Below are 17,773 nucleotides of genomic sequence, written 5' to 3'. Positions count from 1 at the left end.
ATGCTAAAAGTGGCTATGAGGAAATATAAAATTTCAATCAGTCATTTAGGACAATGATGCGTCACTGAAACCCTGCGCCTGCATGAAGCAGACTTACGGCTTGACGCAGCATTGCTGGAGCTGCACCATCGTTGCAACGCAACTCCATCAATGAGCCGCCTTTACGGCACCGATGCGTAACGCTTCGGTGACGTTTTGGGACCATGGTGTGCCGCATTGTAAATACGGCGCACCATGGGTGGTGCTGGCGTGCCGCACACTTTGCAGGGATGCGCAGGTAATTGCTAATCTGACACTTAGGGGCATACTTACGAGTTCTGAGCTGGACACCTCCAGATGTGCACCAGAACAAATGCGTAACGCAAAACTAACCTTGCGTCACGGCAGATGCGCCGCTATTACAATGCGGCAAACCCTGGCGCAAGGGTAGGCAGATGCGTGACGCATCTCGTGACGAAAGAGGGGCGCATCTCTAGAGTCGCGTCGCGGGCGCGATGCAACTATAGCAATGCTCAGGGCTGCCCAATACTCAACATACCGCATCAGTCCTTACGCCTGCTTCAAGCAAGCAGGCATAAAGAATTGACATAGCAGCGTCGCGGAAGTGCCTGCGTTAAATCTTGTAGATTTCATGCAGGCACTTTTGCGAGGCGCACAGCTGCCTGACCGCCACCCCCCCTTGCGTGGGAACGCACCCATTGTGGCGCAGGCCCAGGCCTTAACGTGGCGCATCTCCTTAGATGGATCACGTTGTACATGACTCGCAGGGAGGCGCCACGTTTACGTCGCTGTGGGTCAGGTAAGGCAGCGTAAACGTGGAACAAGGGGCTTGTAAATCTGCCCCTTTGTGTCTAGCATTACGCAGTTCTGTAACATACACTCATACATTACTCAGCCCAATTAAATGAACACAAAATAGAAAACAAATAAGCAGTGGCACCGCCACAGAGAAGGAGAACCGTGCACCTGAAATGCACAGAAGATTTTGAAATATTAATTTACCTCTCTTATCAATGTAATCAGCAGCATTATTGCTCTTTGTAAAAAAATTAAAGCAAACATTTGCAATATAACACAGTCACACAGAGCAGGAGAAAAAACAGAGTAGTGAGTGATGAAAAAATTGCTACTACTACTCACCAAGCCCGGGGACCTCCACTCCCAGCACGTCTAGCAGGTCACGCTCTCGGTCCAGGATATCGGTCCAGCGGTGGGTGACTTGATTGTAGGTGCGCTGGACCCCCGTGATCTTAAAAAGGGCCCGGCACACCTGCCCCCACCGCTTCCGTCGCTCCTGGCTGTTGGTGTAACCAGCAGCGATCCTGCCGCCTGCCGCGATAGTCCTGGGGAGACGGCGCTGCACATAAAAAACAAGTGCGCCCACCTCCTCAGGGCTGAAGATCTCCCGGGGCACCACCATTTCCGCCCTCAAGCGACCACACGGGAGCCGGGCACGGGCTGTGGTGCCCGTCTTGGGCAGCTTGACAGCTGTCTTGACCATGTTCTGGGCAGGTGTTAGCAGTAAAGAAGAGACAAAATGAAAAAGAATAAGAGTAGGGAAGAAGGAAATAAAAGTTTAAAAAAGTAGTTGAAAAGTAAACAAAAGTAGCCTAAAACACAAAAATATAGATCTAGAAAAATAGAGGGATAGAAAATAAGTTAAATAGATCAAAAAAATATTAAAACAAGCAAAGGATGGCAGAGATATACAGAGGATAGAAACGCCATACCCAGACACATAGGAATGAATGAAAAACAAGATGGCGGCCCGATCACGTGCGCGTAAGTACGTTCGCACGCGATTTCTCTCGCGAACTCGTGCGAACTTGCATTCGCAAGGTGCTCATTGCGCGAGATTACACATAGCGGGCGGAAACGGAAATACGTCACGCAAACAAAATGGCGGCGCCCATACTCAACCTTGGGGTAACTCGCACGAGTTCGCGGCTTCCACGGTCGAGTTCGCACGACGCCGCGCCTCGCGAATAGGGCGAAATTACCGAAAATCGAGTTTTGCAAAAGCAAAACCAACGAGCAGGTGCAAAAGTTCGAGCTCATCATTTGTAACCATTTACCTGTAGTGCTTCCTGAAGGGGCCCTCCAGAATCCGGTTGCCTACTTGCAACTATTGTGTGACCCTGCTCTGACAGTCACAGAATAGTTACAAGTATGCCATTGCATCCTGTTATTGCAACAAAAAGGAAAGGGAGCAGACAAGCAGGTGCCAGCCTTCATTAATGTCAGTTGGGGCAGGGCAGGTGTTGTTGTTTGCAAAACTTAGTGCAGGTGTGCTTGGCTTTGCCACAATAATGTACACTCACTAGTCAAACAGAGGGTGCTGTGATGACACCGAGGGTAGCATGGGTGTGCCAGCCAGAGGGTGGCATGGGTGAACCAGAGTGCCAGTGTTGACAGAGGATGGCACTGGCAGTGCTTTGCTTTGCCCCAATAATGTACACTGGTGAACCAGAGGGTGCTGTGATGACACAGAGGGTGACATGGGTGAGCCAGAGGGTGGCATGGGTGACCAAAGAGAGTGCCAGTGGTGACAGAGGGTGGCAGTGATGAAGAAAGCCTTGCAAACAGGCTGGGCACGTAGAAACAACAAGTTCGCAAAACTGGCGACCCGACAAGTAAGTTTGCAATTTGCGAAATTGTACAAAACCCTCGCGAACTTGCAGAAACCCGTGCGAACACACACCCCCCCAAAAAATCCGCAAATCCGCGAGAATTCGCGGATTTTACGAATTTTCGCAATCCGCAAATCCGCAAATTCGCGGATTGCGAATCCGCAAATTCCGACCATGCTTACAATCCTCAACATCATGGACGACACCCTCAACTCCCTCGACACAGACCACTGCTGTCTACTCATCCTCCTAGACTTGTCAGTAGCCTTTGACACTGTAGACCATAGTCTTCTCATCAAAGATCTCAACGAGCGGGTAGGTGCAGACGAAGTGGTTCTTCAATGGTTCTCCTCCTTCTTCGAAAACCGCTCCCAAAGAGTAAAAATCAAATCCTTTGCTTCTGACCTCCTCCCCGTGAACAGATGTGTCCCTCAAGGATCCATTCTCTCCCCTCAACTGTTCAACATATATATGGAACCCCTCATCTCCATTCTGAACAAAGCGAACATCCCTTTTCTTCTATATGCAGATGACACACAAATCTACTTGGAAACCTCCTCCTTTAAAAACATTCTAAGACTCAACAACACTCTCAGAGGAGTCCAAGAATGGCTGTCAACGAACCACCTTGAACTCAATCAGGGAAAAACCGAGATCCTCCTCATCTCCAACAAGGAAGAAAACCTGCAAATCGTTGAATGGTTGAAAGCAATTGATGCCCTCAATGGAAATCTCACCCTGGCAACCTCGGTCAAATCACTGGGAATCACCCTTGACTACAAACTATCCATGACCAATCACATCAAGAATTCCGCCAAGAGCGCCTTCCTCAATCTGAAGCTCCTCAACAAAATCAAACCCTACATCCTTCCTATCGACCCAAAACAAGTCACCCAATCTCTGGTGTTGTCCAGACTGGATTATGTGAATGCAGTTCTCTCCAGTACAGCTCGCTCCCATCTAGCCCTACTCAAAACCACCCTCAATGCAGCAGCCAGAATGGTCACCGGAATAAAAAAATGTGACCATATGTCTCCCGCACTCAGAGATCTAAAATGGCTCCCAGTGGAAATGCGGACCAGCTTCAGAACTGCCTGCCTCACACACAAAGCCTTGCACACAGGGAAACCAGAATACCTAGCTTCCAAACTTAAGAAAGCCGGTCAATCAAGAAGCCTTAGGAGTTCCAACTTCCTCCTACTCGTGCCCCTGAAAACGCACAAACAAAAGACTGCAGCCCGCTCTTTTGCAGGCAATGCTCCGAAAATCTGGAACTCCATCCCAGTCGACATCAGAACTACCCCCTCCTTTCCAAAATTGAAAAGCCTCCTAAAAACCCTTTACCTCATCCGCGCCTTCCCGAACGCAATTACGTGACTCTCATGCCTCCACCAGGCAGACACCTGACATCGCGCTCCCACCGGGCAGCCATCAGACATCGCACACCCACAACCTACCTCATGCCCTCTCACCGATCACTCAGTCCTTGGGTCGGCACCGCTAAGAGAAAATTCCAGCATAAGACTTGCTTTCCCTAGGTTTTGAGACTACCTCTTGACCCCTCTACCTCTATGGTACACCTCGGATCCCTCAACCTCTCTACCTCAACGACGCACCTCTGAAATTCAGCAGAACTGTAATTTTTGAACACTTTTGTATCTGTCTACCTTGCCACTATCCTGTATTTATCTTCTCTACATCATGTTGTAAAGCGCTCCGATACCCTTGGGTCTGGCCAGTGCTACAGAAAACCTCTAAAATAAAAAAAAATAAAAAAAATAAAGAAGCTAAAAAACAGGTCAGGGAGATATTAGATCAACTTGAATACCAAGGGGTGATTGAAACATGCACCTCGTCAATGAACAATCCTTTGTTTCCTGTCTCCAAACCAGACAATATATATTGTCTAGTTTTGGATTACAGACATTTAAACTCTTGTTGCAAAACTTTTGCAGTACAAAATGCACCTAGTGCTACATTAATGAATAACATTGTGCGTAAAAAATATAAAACCACATTAGATATTTCTAACGGGTTCTTCTGTCAAAACATTGCACCAGAAAGTAGGTACTTGACTCCCTTCTCAATTATGGGGACACAGCGTCAATCCTGTCGTCTCCCCCAGGGATTCAAGAATATTTCAGGGTTATTTTCAGCCAGAGTAACAGAGTTACTACAAACCTATGATGATGAGGCATTATCATATGTCGATGACATCTATCTAACAGACGATGACTTGGATAGGCACTTGAACAGGGTGAACACCATAATATTGGGCTTCGCCTCTGAAGGTTATAAATTAAATTTCAAGAAATCAAGAATTGCCCATTTAAACGTCCTTTTTCTAGGATATGAACTATCAAGTGAAGGCAAAACCCTGGCAGCAAACTTTCTAGAGAAATGTGCGCTGCTCCAACCTCCAAAAACGCTGAAGAAATTACAGTCGATTCTAGGTTTCCTGAATTTCGGAACAACTTACATTCTAAACTACGCAGAAAGGGTTACCCTCTCTAAGAATTAATCAAACCTGATTTCAAAACAGTTAATTGGACACAAAAACAAACAGAAATTTTGCGTTCATTGCAAACAGACATGTTAATAACAAAACATCTACAAACACGCGTAAACGTACACAACTTAGTGATCCGAATCATTCCAGGACAATATGGATTCACATAATTAACCTTTAATGAAGGAGAAAAAGTACCAATAGCTTACAAATCATATTTGTACACACAAGCAGAAATGAAATTCACTTCAACAGAAAAAATTCTGACAGCGGTTCAAACTGCAGTAGCAAAAGAGAGAGCCCTCGCACAAGGGTAAGCGCATTATGGTCGTTACTCCTGTACCTGCCTTAGAGGCATTGACAAAAGCGAGCATTCCAAATGCTAAAGCTTTACATCCGAGATGGATACAATGGGTTAATGTTCTTGCTGCAAGAGACGTTGAATACGTTTTTGACCCTTATTTTGAAAACACAAGCATTTCTACAATATGAACAAGAATGTCCTCTGCCTAATGAGATTCTGCCTCTAGAACAGTATGACTGTATAATTTATACTGACGGATCAGCCCAACCCGCTATGGTTGGTAAACAAGCTTATAGTGCTGCGTGCGGGATTGTTAAAGGTCGCTGGCGCAATGGTAAATTCAGGCCAAATCTCCCTAAAATGCAATCTCAAGGATATTGTACAACTCAGCGAGCTGAACTACAAGCATTCAAGATGGCACTTGAAAAAACAGATTGCGAATTCCCCACACTCATAGTGTGCGATTCATATTATTGTGTTCAATCTTACAATGAATACTGGCAAAACGGTATTCAAAATGGTTACAAAAATGCAAAAAGGGGGAAGAATTAAGCATAAATGGCTTTGGGAACAAGTAGTTCAGTTACGAAAAGAACTACAAAAGGCTCACGTGATAAATACACTGAGCCATCAACGTGATTGCGTTCACATTGCAGGGAATTCATTGGCTGATGAAGCCGCAAAGGCAGCTGTGCAAACAGCTTCCGTAGCTGCAATCACTCGTTCAAAAATTAAAATAGACAGCGAAATAATGCTAGCTGTCAATGCTTCAAACAAAGGCAGTGGTAAAATATTACCAAAAGGCTTTCCACTCAAATACTCATACATAACTGATGCAAATAATATTCTGTTTGCTCGAATACCTGAAGTGGGGGATAGAGTAATTCCAAACATTGAACATAGATTAGGTTTTATCTTAGCAGCACATGAAGGGCTTGCCTCTGCACACGCAGGTATTTCCGCTACAGTGTCATTATTAAAACAGTGATACTGGTGGCCGCGCAGGAGGAAACAGAACAGAAACTATGTATGGAATGTGAAATCTGCCAAAAGATGAAAGTATCTACAGTGAAACATCATGGGCAGACACCCCTATTAATTTCAGACAAACCATTAGCTTGTGTTTACCTAGATCACTGCAGTCCCTTACAGAGGGATGGTAACTATAAATATATCATGGTTGCAGTTTATTTTTTCTCAAGGTTCATTTGGATGTGGCCTCAGCACTCGGAGGACGCTCAAACTGTTATAAAAGATTTGAGAGTCTTTATCGGCACATACGCAGTCGGCACACTACATTCTGACCAGGGTCCTGCGTTTAGCTCTCAAGCTTACAAGGAGGCCATGGCCAAATTGGGTGTTGCATTGTGGTACTCTAGTCCATTCCATCCCGAGGGAAATTCGGTAGTGGAGAGAAAAAACCAGGACATAAAGCAATCTATACCAGCTAGGGTATTAGGCTCGGGTGATGGGTGGGTCAAACATCTAATAAGTGTCCAACGTAGTCTTAATAATCTGCCAAGACGTTCTCTAGGGGGAATCACTCCATATGAAATCCTTTTTGGAACAAGAATGATTATTTCGGATCTCGATTGTCAGACTTCAGTAGTAGAACAAAAACCCTTTGATATCAAAGATCGTTTGGCTGTTTTGCAGGGCTTAAATGAAATAAGAAAAAGCCAAAGTAATGTGTTCCTGAAGCCAACAACAACTGAAGAAAAACCATCCGTCCCAGCAAGGCCTGTCTGAATTCCAAAGATTGGGGATCTAGTCAGAGAAAAGATCGCAGACAAGAAGGAATTTGGGCCTTCTTACAGACAACCAGTACCTGTCCTAGCAATCTACGGATCAAGAACATTATTACTGCCGCCCCTTGCTGGAAGAAAGGAGAAAATGTTTGTGTCCATTGACCTGGTAAAACCACATCATGTGGCCGATCATAAGCAGTAGACCAAGTAGACTCCAAAGATGTAGCAGACGCCCTAATCTGGCTACTATCCAAGAGGTTCAAACTGAGAGACTCATCACCTTTGAAGAATCTGCAGTGCGAAAAGAAGGACTATGCAACAAAGCCATGGAACTTGTACCTCTTGAGGCCCAAATAACAGTTTGTCAAGAAACGCCTGTCTACAATGAAATAGCATCTGACTATACAAATGTAACAAGTGATCAAGTGGTTCCAGCGATTTCAACGAATCCTGAAGCAATCCCTACAATTAACAGAACTGCCTCGGGCAATTTCATTAACTTTGATACGTTTTCCGAGGATCCCAGCGAACCTCAAACAACGCCAGTAAAAAGAACTTTTAAAGAACAAGCAACAGAACTTTTTCATCACCTGGAAAAGACTTATCTGGTTTCACCATGGATTGTACTTTTTCTTTTACTTTGGTTGACTCTTGTAATACCTTTGGGAATGCTGATAAATGGAAGATATGTTAAAAAGGACACAGCAAGTAAGAACATCAACTTACTCCTCAAGCCACACAAACCATCTCATCATGAACAAAGAGACTTGTCATCAGTGAACATCACAGTCGTTCCTATACTTGGTGGTATAGCTTGGGACAGAAATGATTATGACATTTTCAGTCCGGCAGAGCTGTTGAAGATTCCACAGCAGTTCAAGATTTCCTTGAACGACTTTGTTTCATCTAGTACCTTTTCTGATGATTGGGACTCCGAGACTGTTAATATTATGATGCCAGACTTAGAAATGTCTGCTGTATTTACAAATCATGAATACTTAGAAGGTTCATCTGATTATGAACAAATGTATTGTTATAATCACTATGGTCATTATTTCTTGCACAAATCTGCAAATCCTCGAAATGTATTGAAATATAACCAATGGGAACATTGTCCTACGCCACCAAAGGGTAGCTCAAAAAACATTTCACGGCAAATATCCATACTTTTCAGGTTTTAATGATTCAAATCCAGAATCATTTTACTTTAAAATGGTGTTCCCATTGTGGTGCCTTTTTTAAAATCACCACCATGGTAACGCCAAAGAACTGCCTGCCAGTGACTTAAAAAGTAATATTCTGGCGGGTGGTCTGTTTGTCTTTGGCTGTGTGGGAGTGGGGCAGCAGTATTGCAACCTCACTGCCAAACTACCGAAGTTATAATAAGGCCCACAGACTTTTCAGGGAGGTTAGTGTGGAAGTGTAACAAGCTCAGAGCTCAACAGATACCCAGAGATGTAAGACTGTCGGACCAAGGTTTCTCTGTTCAAAAAGAAAAGTACTTTATTACACAATAAGACACAATACTAAATATTAACAAAACAAAGTTGTTGGCCCTCCCTTGGACATGGCGATGATACAGTTCTCTTTCTAGGCCCAGGTCCTGGGGCAGCGACTTGACAGTTTTTAGCATTTTTTGGTAGTAATATTTGGGTATGTTGTGCAGGCTAAGGGTAGAACCTAATCAGTGCTTCAGCACATAGGGATAAGGTGCCTACAACACGCTTAGTCAATTCAGGGCACTCTGAGGAGGGAACCACAAGTTCAATGTGCTCTTCAGAAGTGAGGACCACTCAATCACAATTCCACAAGTGACACAGTCTTGTTAACAACAGTCACTTTTGGTACACAAACCAGTGTCAAAGGTCAATGTCAATCACATTTTTAAGGGTGCAGGGTGATCAGGGCACACTTGGGCTCAAGCCCTGTTTCAACAGGAGGGTTGATTATGATTGGACTCACTTCAGCAGTGTAATGGATCCTCTGCTTTGGATTGGTGACCAGCTCCAAGTTGACAACATGCAATGTCAAGCTCTTCTTCACTCTGCAATACAGACAACAGCACAACACTCTTGACCACATGAACAGTCAGCTCCTCTCGCAGGGTAGACTTGCTACTTCCTTCTTTGGTCAGACAGGACTTGCCAGGAACTCCTTCACTTCACTTCTGGGAAGCTGGCTGTCAGGCAGACACCAGGTCTGGTTGTGCAGCTGTCCTCTATGTACTCTGTGATGCACTCCTTCTTTAGTCAAAGAAAACATGGAATTGATAAACCAAGTGGGTCAACAGCTCCCACTCATATAAAGGATGGCAGCTGCATGGTACAGAACCTGTACCTGCTGGGATCCCTGTTTACTCCCTATGGTCTAGTGAGACCACACCAAATGCAGCAATCATGAGTGCTTCTTTAAAGCACTTACTGTGAACTTTACCGTAATATTCCTAACTGAAACTCTTTGATTTGCCCTGCCTATCTTTTGAAACGTTATAACATGAGAACCACTGATTAAATCATTTTGATCTTGTTTCACTCAGTATAAAGAGTAGTATCATTGAAACGTGTATACCTTGAAAAGTATCCAACAAAGTTTTATCATTCTGATCCTGTTTTGAAACTAATACAAATATCTATTTTTCTAAAGCAGTTTGGAGTCTTTTTGTGGTGTATTCATCGTTTTACCTTGGGTGTGTGTTGCACAAATTGATTTTTATATATTGCCTCTTTAGATAAGCCTGACTGCTCTGTACCAAGCTACGAGAGGGTGAGCAGATGATTTATTTTAGTGTGTGCTTAGCTTACCCGGACCTGAGTGCTGGTTCCTGCCTCGCTTGGGTCCCTACCCAGTCAACAAGGAATCCCATTTCTAACACTGGTGATCAGTGGTTAAGATAGGACTTCTGTTTGAGTAAAATCATACAGTAACACATTGTTCACTACAACTCTGTACTGAGATCATTTTGAATTTGTGTTCCAACTTTGCTTGTTTAGCCTTTGTGATTATTTTTCCGCGAAGCCCAGGTCCCAAACTTGAGAGGTAGTACTTGCACCTGCAGCAACTGATTTTGAGCTGCAAAAGTTAGAGATCTATAATGGGACTGAGCTAAAAGGGTTCTGTAAGGGATTTTAGATTTCTATTATAGGATTCACAAGGAAGATAGAATTCCAGAAGGCATTTAGAGACTGAGCAGAGACCCAGGCTGCAGGTTCTGACAATCCAAGGGAGAAGGAGCAGGAAATTATAGAGGAGGAGAATAACCTGAGTGTAGATTCCAATGTGGGTTTACTACTTTTGGGGAGGGGGCAAACAACCTGCACTCCTTACACTAGAGGTGAGGGACCAGACTAACTACACTACCATGAAGACCATTTTAGCCAATAAGTTTGGACTGACCCCTGATAATTACAGACAACGATTCAGGGCCAGTCATAAACTTTCCACACAGACATGGGTTGATTTTGTGGATTATGCTAGAAAGGCACTGAGGGGCTGAGAGAAGGCCAACATAGTAAATGATTATGAGGGATTGGATAATTTATTCTTGAAGGAGTATATTCTTGATGCTTAATTTTCAGAGCTGTGTCAACTCCTGGTTGATAGCAAGATGACTGACTCTGGGAAGCTTTCTGATAAGGCGGACATCTGGGTCAGCACCAAAGTGTCCAAAAAGGTATGGGGGAGGGGACTTCCAAAAGGGTGCTTAGATTTTCCACCAGAAAAAGGAGGGGAGAGATAAAAAGACTGAGGCCTAGATGTAGGTAAATGTGAATTACCGATTCATAAATACCGAATTTTACCGATTCGGTATTCATGAATCGGTAATTCAAATGTAGGTAGAAATTCGGTAACAAATACCGAATCGGTATGATTCGGTATTTACCGATTCTGTAATTACAGAATCGGTATTTGCCATTGATTCCTATGGGCCTTGAAGCTCATAGGATTCAATGGCAGTTACTGATTCGGTAATTACCGAATCGGTAAAAATACCGAATTTACAAGGGGGACAGGGTGTCACTTTGACAGTTGACACCCTGTTGCACCCCTGTAACTGGCTTGTGCGCCATGTGGCACACAGACATGCCCTTAGGGCATGTCTGTGTGCCACATGGCACAGGTGTACATGCACAGATGTGCATGTACACAAGAATTTGTTATTTACCATGAAATTGTATTACATGGTAAATAACGAATTCTAAAGGCCCTGTAGCACTGTTAGAAGTGCTACCTACATAGGAAAATACAGATTCGGTAATTTTACCGATTTGGTAAAATTACAGATTCGGTAAAATTACCGAATCTGTATGCTTTCAGTGCCCCTACATACCAATGTCAAAATACCGGTCGGAAACGGCCGAAAATCGGTATTTTCGGCCGATTCCGGACGGTATTTTGACACCAACATCTGGCCCTGAGTTCTCTAAACGCCCCAAAAACAACTTACAGGGGAAAGGGTCTGGTTCCCAGTCCCAATCTGGCCACCAGAAGGAAAATTACAAAGTCAGCAGCCCAAGAGTGTTAAGTGCTATGAGTGCTTTGAGTATTGACACCAGAAGGGGGAGTCCAAGTGGCAAAAAAGAGCATATCCTCCCACTGGAGGAAAGGTTACACCACACTGTGTCTGCACCCAGCTCTTTCTCAAGCCCTATGACCTGCAAACTTCAGCGCCACGCACTGACTATAATCACCACTATCAAGCCTGATCATACACCTTAGAACTGAGGGAAGCCCTGCTAATGTGCTGCCATAGCAACCAAGCTTCTCCTTGATGATGTGACCACACTGTACAACTTTCTCAACACATGGGAGTCTTCAATTACACAAATTCTGCTCTGACTACATAAGGAAATGTCCCTGCAAAGTCCTCTGCTATCCTATGGCCCGTGCAGTGGCCCATTTGCCTTCATCTGTGCCCGATTTGCACGTATACACTTAATTGCATACCGTTCCTGAGGAACCTGTAGACAAATTCTCTTTGGAGGAGTCGGTGGCTGCACAGTATGGAGCCTGTAGCTGCCGGGATCACTGTAAAACTGAGGGAAGCCCTGTTGACACGTTGCCGTAGCAACCAAGCTTCTCCTTGACGATGCGACCACACTGCACGCCATTCTTGACACAGGGGAGTCCTCAGTGACACAAGTACTGCTCCGACTACGAAAGGTACCATCCCTGCGAGGTCCTCTGCTATCATATGGCCCCTGCGGTGGCCCATTTGTATTAATCAATGCCTGATTTACACATATCCACACTACTGCATACCGGTACCGAGGGACCCATGGCCAAATTCGCATTGGGGGAGTCGGTGGCCACACGGTGCGGAGCCTGTACCTGCCGGGATCCCTGTTTACTCCCTTCGGTCCTGTGAGATCGCAACGAAGACAGCAATCAAGAGTGCTTCTTTGCAGAACTCCCCATGAGCATTACCATAAACTTCCTAAAGGAACAAAATGTATTTCGAACACTGTGATTTTACATGCCTTTCTTTTGAATCGTTATAACTTGATAATCACTGATTGAATCATTTGGATTTTGTTTCTCTCAGTAGAAAAGTGTATTAACTTTGAAACGTGTATAAATTGAAAAGTATTGAATGTATTTTCATCATTCTGGCCCGGTTTTGAAGCTAACACAAATATCTATTATCTAAGCCTGTGCGGAGTCTTTTTGTGGTGTAGTCATTGTTTTACTGATGGTGTGTGTTGCACAAATACTTTACATATTGCCTCTTTGGATAAGCCTGACTGATCTGTGCAAGGCTACTAGAGGGTGAGTGCAGGCTATCTTTCAGTGTGTACTTAGCTTTCCCTGACTAGAGTGGTTGTTCGTGCCTTTCTTGGGTACCTACCCAGCCAACCAGGAATTCCATTTCTTACACTGGTGATCAGCGGAGAGGATAGGATTTGTGTTTGCGCAATATCATATAGTAACGCATTGTTCACCACAACTCTGTACTGAGGCAATTTTCTATTTTGAGCTGGATAAGTTAGAGTCCTAGAATGGAATTAAGCTAAAGGGGTTCTGCAAAGGGCTTCAGATTTCTATTAAGGGACTCATCCAGGAAGACAGAGTTGCAGAAAGCATTGAAATTCTGGGCAGAAACCCAGGTTGCAGGTTCTGACAACCCAATGGAGGATGAGCCGGAAATCATAGAGGACGAAGGTAAAATGGGTGTAGATTCTGATGTGGGTTTACCACTTCAAGGGAGGGGGCCAATGACCTGCAGGAAGCAATACTAGTTCCCCCAGTCAGGACCAGTGTCTTGTCCAGAAACCTGTTCCCGGAGGAGCTGGTAGACCAGAGGGAAGACAGGAAACTGAGATTAGATCTTGCTAAGTTGGACCAACAACAGAACTTCCACTGGCTGAGAAAAAGCAGGCCCTATAAGAGAAGAGTCTAGCCATGGAGGAATGGAAGATGTCCCATGAGCTAAGTTTCAGAGAGCTGGGCATAAGACGCCTGCAAGTTGTGTCCAGCAACAGTCTATTCTGGAGAACAAAGGCCAGCCATTCAGAGGTGTTCAACAGATCCTTTAGAGAAATGATTATGGTTAAGAGAAAAGATCATAATTGATTTAGATGCTTTCGTGGGGAATTACGGAACTGTGAGCAAATGGTGTCCGAAGATGTTCCCTACATGTATGAGATGATGATGTGAAGTACTAAAGTGTGTGAAACCTATAGCAGGTGCAGTATGGAAACTAGGAAAAACGTTTTGCTTAAAGTTGTTGATTAGTTCTATTCACAAAGCTACAATACAATTGTTGTATATGTCTTTCCAGCATCATCCAGAGCAGATGAAGGAGATATTGGCCACAAAGGTTGAGTAGCAGCTGGACACTGTGTCTTACCTGGTGAGACCACTGGCACCGATTAATACAGTGGCACAGAGGGTGAGGGGACTTCTGTGAATGGCTCCAGGTCAACATTTTCTTTGGGTGCCTCCCCAGGAGACTAGTCCCTAGTGGTAGCAGACCACACTGCTCCTTTTACACCCTCATTCATGCCCCCCCCCCCCAGTTGGCCAATCCCACCCCCTCCTAAAAGGGGTGGCAAATCTTTCGCTCCAGGTACCTCACCCCCTGCCCCTTTCCCTCTGACTGTGGTGAGTGAGGAAGCTATTGACCTCCTCGGCAGCATCGCTGTAGGCCAGACTGCACTTCTCAATACTATCCAGGGACTTAGCTTCCATACACAACAAATGCTAGCTTACCTGGACAGTAACTTTGCGATCACCCTGTGACATCCACCTGTGAATAGGGGCTCCGACCCAGGCACAGCACCAGGATTCCAACCCGACCCTGGGCTCTGGCTGCCTCTCCCTCATCATGGGTTCAAGCACGAATTACAAATTGTTACCAGCTCCCCTGGACAGACCCTCAAGGATTAGCCCTCCGAACCGGGTCTCCAAAGATACTGGACCCCTCGGACAATTCTGCTCCGGTTTTGCCTCCAGATTCCTACCCGAACCAGACCCGCTGTCAACCTATCACCCTCCATTGACACATGGTCTTAATTACTCGACTGTTGTACAACATAGACGCTTGCTTCCTCAGCATACCCGGGGACTATCCAGGCTCCACTTTATGCTACGGGGCACCCGATTTAATTTAATTCTTGCTTCATTTCTGTCGTGGGGTCAAGCCCGGCTGTGACTCGGTTCAACTTCTTCCTCTACCCAGCCAAACATTCAGCACCTACATTCAACAACCAAGTCCTGATACATGCTTGTTAACTGATTTTGTCAATAATACCAGTTGAGACATTGTTGTGCTTTTACGCTTCCTAACCCAGGTCTCAACCTGGTCTATGGGTTTACTCCTGGTGTATACATAGATTACCTGGAAGGCATTCATAGTGGTATGTCTGGCCTTCAGCGGTCTTTTCAAGGTCTGGCCTCTTCACTGACTTCAGCCTTCCAACAATCTCAACTTTGTGCCCCACTTCCTGCCCCTTCCCCATCCCAATTCCTTATTCCTAAACCTGTCGCAAGAGCCCTCACACCTTTGCACACACTCACTTCAACACACAAAAGCAGCACAGGAACACATAAACACAGAGACCAAAACAGACACAAGCACACAGCCAAACCTACAGACACCACAGCCATCACCACATCCAAATGCGCCACCCACAACACTGGAACATTTTTACCCTTGCCTCACCCCCACCAACCCCCAAAGAAACCCTAGCAAACACAAATCTACCTCTTCTATACCCCAACCCACCCATTCCATACCCCAACTGACCCCTTCCACATCCCAACCCTACCAAACGCAAATCTACTACTTCCTCACCGCAACCCACCCCTTTCACATGTCAACCCACCCCTACCAAATGCAAGAGCACCCCTTCCAAAACAACATCCCCCTCCCAAACCCAAGGGCACACCTCGAAAATCCTAGCCCCACCCCACTACCATATCTTTGAGGGGCCTGCTCTGCCCACTAGATGCCCCTTCCTGAGGAGGTCCCCCTTAGTAGTAAATTAGGAGGCAAGTTTTGTGCCACATCACAACAGTGCAAAATTGTGGACTTCATGGACTGCCATTTGGCTTTAATAATATTTTGGGACCCTTGTCTTGTTTTTTGAAATAAATCCATATTTGTGACTTCACCAAATTAGGCCTGGCATTCATTTTTCTTACATGAAAAAACAAAGTAGATGAGTACTGTTACCAACTGTCCAAAGGATGTTCCTCACAGAGATTGTGAAAACAAACACTATCGTTTTTTTTTTAATAAACCCTTCACTTACCAACCCAGTTGGTGACATGCTTTATCATTGGGGTTTCTCTTGAGCCACCTAGCATGTCACTGTGTGCTTCAACATCTGAATACAGCAGAGCTTGGTTCTTTTATTGGGCATGATTCTTATTCTCCAGAAGAGATAAAGAGGTGAATTTAAATTGACTTATGGGTTACCCACCTCACGTGGTGTATATTTTAACAATGGCACCCTTATACAAGGTTAACATCAGTTGTCGATGTGTGGTGAGGAATTAATGACCTCTCACATTCCATAAAAAGGTCAACATGTTTCAGCCGTAATGTCCAAGCCACTCAAAGGTGTTCGTATCGTTTTCTTCAGGAACACATATGCATACGTGCTAAGGCATGCAAATACATTACTGTGTGCAGTTTACATATTTTTGAGGGTTACTCCATTTGAGATTTTGTGTGAAAATTGAATACATGAGAGAGACACACATTATATAGTGCCATTTGTAGACAAAAGAAACACTTTAGGATCGAGGCTAAGCACATTCTATATGCTTACGTCATCAATCATTGGGTCCCTTCATCCACTGAACCACCGTGCCCTTAAGGAAAATGAAAGCAAGTGCTGTATGTGGCACTGCATTACTCTTCATGCAGACTATATGTGAAAGTAGGGAATGTCCTGTCCCATAGAACATTCTATGCATGGTGATTCTTACATGCACTATTTTTATATTGGCAAGCACGATCTCTGTGGGATGCATTGCTATTCTTAAAAATTGTAGGGCTTGAAAATCAGGTGGTAGAACCATGTTCACAATGCTACAGCTGCTCGGTCATGCATTGTGCGGTGTATGCACATTTCCCCATAAAATCACATGCACTGCTTTCTATCGATAAGGTGGTTTGCATCGTTTTTCACAGATGAGATTAAGCTTGATTAAAAAGTGACATTGACATAACACACAGTGCAAAACATTATTACAATTGTAAGCATAACGTATTTGTCAGGATGTAGTTATTTACTACCTGGAGACTCTCGGGGGTGAGCCCTATAGTCACACACTGTCTGAATTGCATGTCCATTAGTGATGTTTTTGGCAATTACATTTAGCCAGAGAACAAAGAGGAAATCCAGCAAGGCCCCCGTCTACGCCTAACAACATTAATTATTTGGATGGGAGAGCCCCTTTTCACAAGGGCCACCATAATTTCCCCCAAATCAAAGGTTGCCTTTTTTATCGAGGGGAGGCAGAGGAAGGAGAAAGAGAAGAAGAGGACAACAAGTATCATGGAAAGACCAGATAGTGGGGGGACATACCAGGAGCATGTCAAGGGAAGCCCTCCCAGGGACAAGCAAGGCTAAGACATTGTAACAAATCTATCTGCTAACATTAACAGACATACAATGCAGGGAACTGCATAAATTACTAGGGTTTGTACCCAGAGCACACTTGGATAAGATGTTTTCAAACAGGAAGTATGAAAGTGAGAAAAGGTGAGTTTCTGCCTTATATCCCTTCCAATCCACCAACTCAAGTGTGGAGGTTTTAACTACCACAGTCTTGTCAGCGGGAAGGCACATTGTGATTGGCCTGGCTGGGAAACTGGCGGTCCTTCCACTGACACCTGCTTTTGCCTATCCCACCGTCGACGCAGTCGAGATTTCCTGGTGGTGACAGCGGGACCATGGAGGTCTTCCTTCAATGGTCCTGCTAACATCTAAATACGGCGGGAAGGGTGACTGCAGAAAAAGCGACAGCGGGACTCGATCCGCCAAGATCTAAATCAAGCCCTTAGTCAAAGTGTTAATGCGAATTAGAAATCCAGTTGGACTGCAACCCATGCACAAATCACTGAACAATG

Source organism: Lissotriton helveticus, chromosome 2_1 (assembly GCF_964261635.1).
Source record: "Lissotriton helveticus chromosome 2_1, aLisHel1.1, whole genome shotgun sequence".
Taxonomy (NCBI): domain Eukaryota; kingdom Metazoa; phylum Chordata; class Amphibia; order Caudata; family Salamandridae; genus Lissotriton; species Lissotriton helveticus.
Note: the sequence above shows the minus strand (reverse complement) of the source record.